The following is a 10,981-nucleotide window of genomic DNA, read 5'->3' on the forward strand; positions in this document are numbered from 1 at the left end:
ATATATATATATATATATATATATATATATATATATATATATATATATATATATATATATATATATATATATATATATATATATATATATATATATATATATTATATATATATATATATATATATATATATATATATATATATATATATATATATATATATATATATATATATATATATATATATATATATATATATATATTATATATATATTATATATATATATATATATATATATATATATATATTTATATATATATATATATATATATATATATATATTATACATATATGTATATGTATGTATGTATATATATATATATATATAAATATATATATATATATATATATATATATATACATATATATATATATATATATATATATATATATTTATATATATATATATATATACATACATACATATACATATATGTATAATATATATATATATATATATATATATATATAAATATATATATATATATATATATATATATATATATTATACATATATGTATATGTATGTATGTATATATATATATATATATAAATATATATATATATATATATATATATATATATGTATATATATATATATATATATATATATTTATATATATATATATATATACATACATACATATACATATATGTATAATATATATATATATATATATATATATATATATTTATATATATATATATATATATATATATAGAAACATATATAAATATATATATATATATATATATACATATATATATAAATACATATATATATATATATATATATATATATGCCTGATGCTCAATCTCCCAGAAAGCTCTCTTGAGTGTTTTTTGGAAACTCAGTTTTGTTAATTGCCGCGAAACGATAGCTTCCATTTTTTAGGGACTTCGTTTATGTGCTCTGCTTTTAAATTAACTTCTAGGTTTTTGACAACTTTTTTCATGACTTAGAGCTTTCAAAACGGGATAAACAGGTAAAAATCATCAAGCATCAAGTTGCATTTGAGTTTTTTAGCCACGTTTAGTAGTCTATTATGTGCTTAGAGTAGAAAACCTACTGGGTCGACCGTAATTTAAAGTAAGATGGCAGTTTAGGATTTTTTGAGCCCTGAGATGATACATTTTTGCGTTTTTTGTCATTTTTGGAATTTTTTGCCGGTCGAATCTAAAAATGAGGTTTAAAAAGTTGATAAAGTTCTTTTGCAAGACAATTCTATGACCATATTATGATATATATGGTTCGAAACAAGCTAACTTTTTACATAATTTTTTTATAATTTTTTACAATTTTTTTCGTGTTTGAAATTTTTTGCCTTTTTGACGGTTTCAGCAATAGGTGTCACAAATCTCCTCTGTGGCCTCAGGGGCCTGGAAAACTCCTATAAAATTTGATTAAAGCTTACTGACAAATTTTATTGGACTTTAAATGGTTTTCAACATTTCAATAGCAAAAATTTTTGCATTTTTTTTTATATTGACCTTGTAAATTTTTCTAGTTTCTTGAAACATTTTGTCATTTTTAAGGTTTCTCCTGCCTCAAAGCCAAGTTACCTTCTCTAAGATTTGATGATAGGTTACTGCATAGTTCCCCTAGTAAATCGGATTGTTTATCATTTTTTGGATCTTTTCTGTTTGTGTCTCCCCCCGTACGTTATGCGCCCCGAGTTGCAGAGCCCGTGCCATTACATAGTAAAACACTATGTAAAAACAAAACATATGCGTCTGGGGGCTGCAAATCATTTTCACCCACTAAACTGGTGAGACAGAAACTGAAAAGATCGAAATTTTTTATTATACGAGTCTTAGCAATTTTTTGATAAAATTTATTTTTTTTTAATTTCCTGAAAAATATTACCTTGTTCTTCATTTATCGGTCTCTAAGAGCCAGTGAAACTATTTAAATCTTGAAATAGGGATAGAATCATTGCAATGGTTCTCAGAATAAGAAAATTTAGCAAGGTTTCATTAAATTTTGCATTTGTTTTTGTCATTCTTTTGAGTTCAACAATCTTCGCTAGCCAACGAAACGTTTTTGCATGATGGGTTAAATGACAGATTTTTAGAGACAAAAAAATTTTTGATTAATATTTTTTGCTAATAATTTAGAAACTTTTTTTGTAGTTCTGCACTTTTCAGTTTCTTTTTGTAGCATTTGTCATATTTCTCGAGTTTATGTACATTAAGTGGATAATAAATCTTTTTCAAGACTTGCGTGAGTTAATGAGTATATTGAATTGTATCATATTTGGTCTTCAGGGAAAAAGTTTCAAGAGTTTTAGCTTTGATTATTGTCTAGTTTGTTTGATTATTTTAATTTCACAACTTTTGAAATGGTCTTTTGGCTGGGATTGTTCAATTGATGTGCTGGTCAGGTACATTAGTTCTCAGTCTTTCATTGAAATATTTGGATTATATTTCAGACTTGTCCTGCTATGTTTATTTAATACGTCGTCTTCATCGGTGATTCTTGCGACCATTGACTTTTTCAATTTCAGTTACTTCTACTGCTTTGCATTTTTGTTATGCACAAGTTGTGTGCGTGACGTCATTTGTTCTGTTTTTGGTCAATTGCGTTACTAAACTATATTGCCTAATACTTGATTGTTAGATTCTTGAGTTTTTGATTTCGAATGTTTATTTTGTAAGAGCTCTATTAGGGCTTTTTTCTTATAGAGCATATGTGTATCATAAAGATGACAGTCTGAATCTAACCCAAAAATCTAGCGGTTTTTTAGAGGACTGGTGGTCAATCTGTCTATTTTATTTCTTTAGTGATTAATTCCATGGAAGGCCACAAGCGTTTTTCACGGCAATCTGTGGCCATGTTAATATGAATTAGTTTATTGTGTTACCTAACTAACATTGATAATCCAGTCTGGTCTGATCTGAGTTTCGAAAAGTTATCAGCGAGCGACCAACAGGTGCACACTAGGGTCTGTACATATCGGAGATCGTGTACTTTGTTCAGACAATTTTTAGACATTTTGGTCTAGTTTTGTTTCTTGGATCTATTTTTGACATTTTCACGCTTTCTGTGCTCTTTTCAGGTGCCTTACGGAGCTGTTGTAAAATCGTTTTAGTATGGCCAAGTTTTAGTCATTTCTTGGATTTACCCTCTCTGATTGTTAACCAGCATTAGGATTTAGACTCCGCAAGTCATGGCCAAGGCTTTAATTTAGAGTTGCCAAGTTTTGGAAAAAGAAATTAATTTAGAAGTAAAAGTCTTGGTCAAGGCGTGCAGACGACTAGCTGTTGTAAAAAAGAAATTTGATCATAGTTCTTAATCAGTACTGTAATTAGACTTGCAATTAGGCTTGCCCAGTACTGAAAAAAACTTTCCGTTTGATCAAGGAGAGCATTCTAATCCGATGGATGTGTTTTCAGTAACACTTAGGTCAAGATGATCAGAACGAAGTGACCTCGGATCAGACCATCTTCGCACATGTGCAGGGTGCGCTTGAATTACATGGTATGGAAAAGGCTTCGAGTGCACATTAGTCTGGACAATGGTCCCGAATTTGTTTGATCAGAGTTGATTTTTGTCTGGGGAATTCTGATCACAGGCAGTCTCGGGCGCACACTGGTCTAATACCCGGGTCGAGGTGTCACCGCCATTCAGCGCAAATTTATGTAAGATAAGCGGTGAATGAGGAAATTTTTGTAAGATAAGCGATGAATGCGTTGAAATTACATAAATCAGGCGGTGAATTCGGTGAAAGAAACCTTTATCACCTGGTAGCGGTGAAATTACATATTTTCACTGCTTCGAAAAAAAGTGTCCAAATTATGTAAGATAAGCGGTGAATGCGGTGAAATTACATAAATTCACCGCTCAACTTAGTGGTGAACTTACATAATTTCACCGCCTAGAAAAAATGATCAATTTGTGTGAGATCAGCAGAGAATGCGGTGAAAATAATGGGGAGTGAATTAGATTTACCCTCCCATTAAAACTACCCCTAATCTTACATCTTTTTGACACTTTTTTCTAAGCGGTGACTTGATATAATTTCACCACTAGAGTCAGCGGTGAACTTACAAAAATCGACACATTTCACCGCTAAAATATGTAATTTCACCGCTAAAAATCTTACAAAAATTCACAACGCATGTTTTACATAAAGTAGAGTGAATTTGATTTATATTCAAAACAAATAATTGGAAGTTATTGAGAGATGGCGCAGTGGAAGAAGAAGTGGATGACATACAGGAGGTGAGAGGTTCGGACCCTTGTAAGGGCGGTGAAATTACATATTTGAGCGGTGAATTGTGGTGAATTTTTGTAAGATCACTGCTTACTCTAGCGGTGAACTTACATAATTTCACCGCATTCACCGCATTTCAACGCAAAATTATGTACGAAGTTTGCGGTGAAAAAACTAACTTTTCACCGCTTATCTTACATATTTTTCCAATTTTTTCTCGACTCGGGTAAGAGGCCAATTTGAGCGCTCACTAGTAAGAGCAGGAGTTTTCGACATTTTAGTCGAGTTCAGGAGAGTTTTCACATTTTAGTCTGATCAGAGGAGAATTTTGAGCGCGCTTTAGTCTGATCACGGACGTTGTGAACGTACCGTTGCCTGATTCGAGGAAGTTTCGGGCAATAAAAGAATAATTTTAGTTAAAATCTGTCAGTTGGGCAAAACGTGAACAAGATTAACTAGTGCAAAAAGTGACATGATCACATTTCAGATGAAGTACTGAAATTAGATTTGCGATTAGACTCGGCCAACACCGCAAATGTACTGCCGTCTGGTCCAGGAGAGCATTAGTTTCCGATGGATTTTTTTCTCGGTTTCAACCAGGTCGTGGTGCCAGACTGAAATGACCTCTGATCTGACCATCTTCGAGCGCACACATTTGTACGGTGTGCTCGAATTACATGACACCGGGAAAATTCTTCGAGCGCTCATTATTATGAAAAATGGTTTATTATAATTAGGCGAGTTTTTGGCATTTTAGTCGAGTTTAGGAGAGTTTTCACAATTTGGTTTTTTAGTCTGATCAGAGGAGATTTGTGAGCGCGCTTTTCTCTGATCGCGGACGTTGTGAACACATCGTTGCCTGATTGGAGGTTGTTTCGTGCAAAAAAAAATAATTTTAGGTGAATTACTGTCTGTAGGACAAGACGCTCACAAGACTATTTAGTGCAAAAATGACACGATCATACTTCAGACTCGGTTCTGAAATTAGATTTGCAATTAGACTTGCCCAACACTGCAAATATCTTATTGTCTGGTCCAGGAGAGCATTAGTGTTCGATGGATGTCTTCTCGTCTTCACCCAGGTCGTGGTGCCAGACTGAAAAGACCTCTGATCTGACCATCTTTGAGCGCACACAAGTGCACGATGCGCTCAAATTACATGGGAACTGGAAATTTATTCGAGGGCACATTAGTCTGGACAATGGTCTGGAATTTGTCTGATCAGAGGTCATTTCGGTCGGGGAAGGTGTGATAAGGGGCAGTTTCGTGCGGTCACTGGTCTAATAAGAGGCCCATTTGAGCACTCACTCTTATAATTAGGAGAGTTTTCACATTTTAGTCTGATCTGGGGAGATTTGTGAGCGCATTTTTGTCTGCTCTCGGACGTTGTGAACATATCGCTGCCTGATTGGAGGATGGGTGGTGCAATAAAAAAAACTAGTTAAAATACTGTCTGTCGGACAAGAGGTGCACAAGACTAATTAGTGTAAAAACTGACATGATCATGTTTCAGAATCAGTACTGAAATTGAATTTGCGATTGGACTTGCCGCACACATCAAACGTCTTTCAGTTTGCTTCAGGTGAACATTAGGTTTCGATGGATGTTTTTTCGATTTAAATACAAGTCGAGGTGTCAGACCAAAGTGATCTCTGATCTGACCATCTTCGAGCACGGCAAGTGTCAACGGTGTGCTTAAATTACATGGCGTGGAAAATTCTTCGAGCGCACATTAGTCTGTGAAAAGTTCTGGAACTTGTCTGATCAGAGATGACTGCCGTCTAAGACGGTGTAATCAGAGCCAGTTTCGAGCACACACTATTCTAATTAGAGGCCAATTCAACCCCCGGCTACGATGGCCAGGAAAAATTCAAGTCCATTTATGTCTAATAAGGGGAGATTTTTGAGCGCCCTTTAGTTGGATCAGAGAAAAAGTTTCCAGCGCATTTCAGTCTGATCAAAAGCAGTTTCAGGGGCACAAATGTTTGATCAGAAGGCTACAGCTCACTAGTCTGATTGGGAGAGCTTTCGAGCGCACTTTAGTCTGTTCAGAGGAGGCTTTCGAGTGCGTTTTAGTCTGATCACGGACGTTGTGAACGCATGGTTGGCTGATTGGAGGATTTTTTGAGCAATAAAAAAGTATAGGTAAAATACTTTATATTTGACAAAACGTGCGCAAGACTATCTAATGTAAAAAGTGACATAATCAAAGTTAAGAATCTGTACTGAAATTAGATCTGCAATCAGTCTTGCCCAACACTGCAAATCTCTTGTCGTCTGGTCCAGGAGAACATTAGTGTTCGATGGATGCTTCCTCCGTTTAAACACAAGTTGTGGTGCCAAACCCTAGTGACTTCTGATCTGACCATCTTCGAACGCACTCATGAACACGATGCGCTCAAATTACGTGGTCTAGAAACTTCTTCGAGCACACATTAGTCTAGACAAAGGTCAGGAACTTGTCTGATCAGAGGTGACCTCCGTCTGGGACGGTGTGATGAGAAGCAGTTATGAGCGCACACTAGTCACATCAGAGGCCAATACGATCGCTCACTACTATGATCAGGAGAACTTTCGAGCCCGATTTAGTCTGTTCTGAGAAAGCTTTCAAGTGCGCTTTACTCGGATCGGAGAATTACTTTCAAGTGCATATAAATCTGATCAGAAGCGTTTTCAAGCGAACGAGAGTCTGAACAGAGAACATTTTCAACACATTTTAGTCTGATCTTGATTGTTTCGAATGCAGGGTTGTCTGATCGGCGGACATGTTAAGCAATAGAAAATATTATGGTTTGGTGATGTTCCACCCCTCTTTGCTTATCCGGGATGCGATCATGAATTGGCGGAGTTAAAAACAAACAACAACAGGAGATTTTGAGAAGAACACTAGGTAAAACTTCAGACTGTAATTGTCTCCAAACAAAAATACACAAAAAATAGCAATTTTTTGGACAAACCAACAACTAAATTCTATGAAATTTTAGCTTTTTTCAGTTTCAGAAAATTAATGTAGTCAAGGTGTTTGCCCAAAGCAGAACATATTGTAACAATTGACTACGACTTTAAAATCTAAATAATTAAATACTTTGAATAATAAAGAACGATCAATAGAAAAATGCTAATATTTTTCCTATTTTTATTCCATTTGTTGCTAAAAAATACCAATTTATTATCGATCAAAGCAATAGTGATGTTTCCTGATGGTTTACATATTGGTGCTAGCCTCAGATTACAGCATTGTTTGCTTTTTACTACTCCTTGGCTTGAGAAAATTCGCTCATTTTTGAATTTAAATTAAGCAAAAAAAATTAAAAGCATAAAAAACCAACTTTTTTCCGTCTTTGATAATTTATAGTGTACAAAAATTTCGTTGTCTGGGATTACAAATTGTTTCAACTGGGAAAGCACATTATTGCAATGAAATCGCTCTATTTTTGAAATTAAAAGAAGCGAAAAATAGACTAAAAATAGGAAACAAACCATTATTTCTAGTAAAACTAGAGTGCTCATTCTTTAGAATTTACAGTCTAAAAAATATCGGTTGTCAGGGGTTAAAATTTGGTTCACCTTGACAACTCCTTGGCGCGATAAAAATCATCAATTTTTCAAAAGCAAAGAAGCGAAAACTAGATTAAAATCATGAGATTTATAAAATTGATTTCTAGCAAATCTACAGTAATAATTCTTGATGATTTACAGTCTATAGATTAGTGGCTATCTAGAGTTAAAATTGGCTCATTTTTGGAAAACTCATTGTTCCCATAGATTAAATTTTGTTGCCCATAAATGCAAATTTTGTGAAGATTACAACTTCTTTTTCAAAGTAATATTGAGAGAAGTGGTTTTGGGTTAGTTTGTTTGTAATCTAGGATTTTCCGTGCATACTGGCCAAAGAGAAAATTGAAAAATAAAAAAAATCAAATGAAACGACCAAAATCATAAACGAATGAAAATGATCAAATAAGTGAAATTCTGAAATGCCTAAAAACCTCAAACCCTCAAACATTAACAAATGTCTTCTATTATATTCATCAACATTTATCAAACACCAAAAAAATGTCGAGAAATTTATTTGTGGGTGAAGATGGACGACTGTTGGCTATTTCTTCATTTGATTTTTCGATAATTTTATTTATCTCACAAATTGCTGGCTACCATCACAGTTGTAGCATCTGTCATCTTGGGGTCTTTTCCTCTCTTGTTTCCTGTTTTCTGACATTCTAAAAGAAATACTCAGACTTTAATAGATTTAACTATTTTAATTCTGAATTTATGAAAAGCAGCTGTCTCAAATGTTCTTTTTTAATATGGGTTCAACTTCTTCTCTACAGGATGGTATTTTCAAATGCCATTAGCTCCTCATTTTAGCTTGCTTTGGCTGTTTCTATCGTAGCGGCACGATTCTTCCAAAAAAATTAATCTTGCAAGATTCTTACAAGAATCTTACAAGATTAACTCTGTCTCGTAAGATCAACTTTTTAAAAAATAATCTTGCAAGATCTTACAAGATTAACTTCTGTTTTCGACTCGGGCATTTGCCACCCGTTCAAACGTTTTTCTTTCGCTTCTATGGCCCTCATTGCACTCACGCAATCTCCAACTGAAAAAAATCCGTCCATTCTTCTGGTACTTTTTTGTCCTGGTGTATTTCTCGATGGGCCGCATTTTTCCCAACTCAACTAAATTTGTTCCTTGGAACAACAAGAGCTTCACCCGGCAAGTAGTGCCCAACATATTGAAATTTCAACGACACTGCCTACTCCTCAGTCTTTTCTTGAGAAGACGCTCCTTTTTGTTGATCTTCTTTGCCTGGATGTACCACACGGGCTCACAGACTCTTAGTAGACAATCAATTGTTCAAGCTCAAATTAGGTCATATTAGCAAAAACGATAATCATTCTGACCTGAAAAGGAGTGTAAAATGACAACGTGAACAGTTTCTTTGCGTGAACAACCCTTGGGCTATGTTTGCACACTTTTGTGCGCTAGCCACACTACTACCTCTGCACTATCTGCATAAAACTCCCACAAAAACGCACTATCATTTGATACACAACGCAATTAAACAGAAACTCCTTTGATTGCACTCAGTTGGGTGTTATCAGGCCACTCTCCATAATCCATTGGGATGGAGGAGGACAAAAACAGAAGTATGAAACATAAATAATTGAAAAACTCTTGACAAGGGGAGTTGAACTATCAGATTGGCATCTGTTTTAGAGGTAGGGAATATGATTAAAATTAAAAGAGCTCTATAAATTTTGCTGTAAATAGTTTTGTTTCGAGCATTTCTAAATGATCATACTTTTTAAGCCTGAATTTAAGAACACGTTACCGAAAAAAAATAGAAACTCCCAAAAAGTGTAATTATATCTGGAAGAAAATTGATAAAAAGTAGTGCTTTTAGATCAGGTTGAAGCAATCCTGGATGTCATATAAGGAAGTAGCACTTTAAAATTGATTTGAAACCGAAAATTTTTTGTCGCAGACAGCAAGAAATGGACAAAAAGTCTACTTCCTATAAATCGTTAAAATTTTTTTTGTTAACTAAAATAAAGTTTATGATTATATATATATATATATATATATATATATATATTCAAAAACTTTATTTTAGTTAATAAAAAAATTCTTAGTGATTTATAGGAAGTAGTCTTTTTGTCCATTTCTTGCTGTCTGCGACAAAAGATTTCCGGTTTCAAATCAATTTTAAAGTGCTACTTCCTTATATGACATCCAGGATTGCTTCAACCTGATCTAAAAGCGCTAATTTTTATCAGTTTTTGTCCAGATATAACTGCAATTTTAGTTTTCCAAAATTATCCAGAAATCAAAAAAGAAAATTATTACTGTGTTTTATAGATCATTTTGTTCTAGGAACTAATATTCAACTGGATTTGAAAGAACACCTGTGCAACTTTTTGTTCTTCGGACAAAAATTGGGCAACAGTTTGCTTTCTTGCAGAGAATTAATGATGCTCAAGCCGTAAAAAAAAGAAAATGAAGTATAACAAAAAACTTGCTAAACTGTTTTATGTTTTCCCAATTTAACAATTTGTTTGCTCGTGAAAAACAATTTATTTGGCCACACCTCAACAGTGAAGATGTATATTATGATCAGTTATTTATAAAGCTTACAATGTTACAAAAAGTCTTAAACGTGGTGTTAGTATTGAAAATTTTATCTTACCGGTTGTTTGATCTGATTTTTTCTACAGTCTGTCAGTGTTCATATAACGTCTGTTTCATTTTAGCCTTCGGCGCTGTTTAGTTTGATTTTTGATGAACAAATGAGTTATTTGAAAGCAAACAATGAAAAAAGTTATTTTTTAGCCAGCTTCAAAAATTATTATCAGTTAAAAATACAGAAAAAACATCACCTCAAATAAAAAATTTTATTTGTATTTAAAAAATTCCAAGCACTAAAGTGATCCAGTTCAGATCACACTAGCGTTTCCAAAAGAAAAAAAGAACTGCAAAAAAGAAAAACCGTAGAATCTTTAGATTATTTTATTTACTGAATTAAAAGTTAACGCGATAGAGAAAACTGTGTGCTGAGAATTTTGTTATTGTAATGAGACATTCCAGTACTGATACTTTCTTATTATCAGAACAAAATTTAAGACGCGCGCAAAGAGATTAGAACGAAGCTTTGAAACCTTATTAGGTATGCTCAATTGTTTGATGATCATGTTCGATGAACATTTTCATTGCTCAAAGAAATAGGAAATATTTCTTTAAAAAAAGCTTGTTTGTGTTTTTTGA

The sequence above is a fragment of the Convolutriloba macropyga genome, chromosome 11 (assembly GCF_964194025.1).
Source record: "Convolutriloba macropyga chromosome 11, txConMacr16.3, whole genome shotgun sequence".
Classification (NCBI taxonomy): domain Eukaryota; kingdom Metazoa; phylum Xenacoelomorpha; order Acoela; family Convolutidae; genus Convolutriloba; species Convolutriloba macropyga.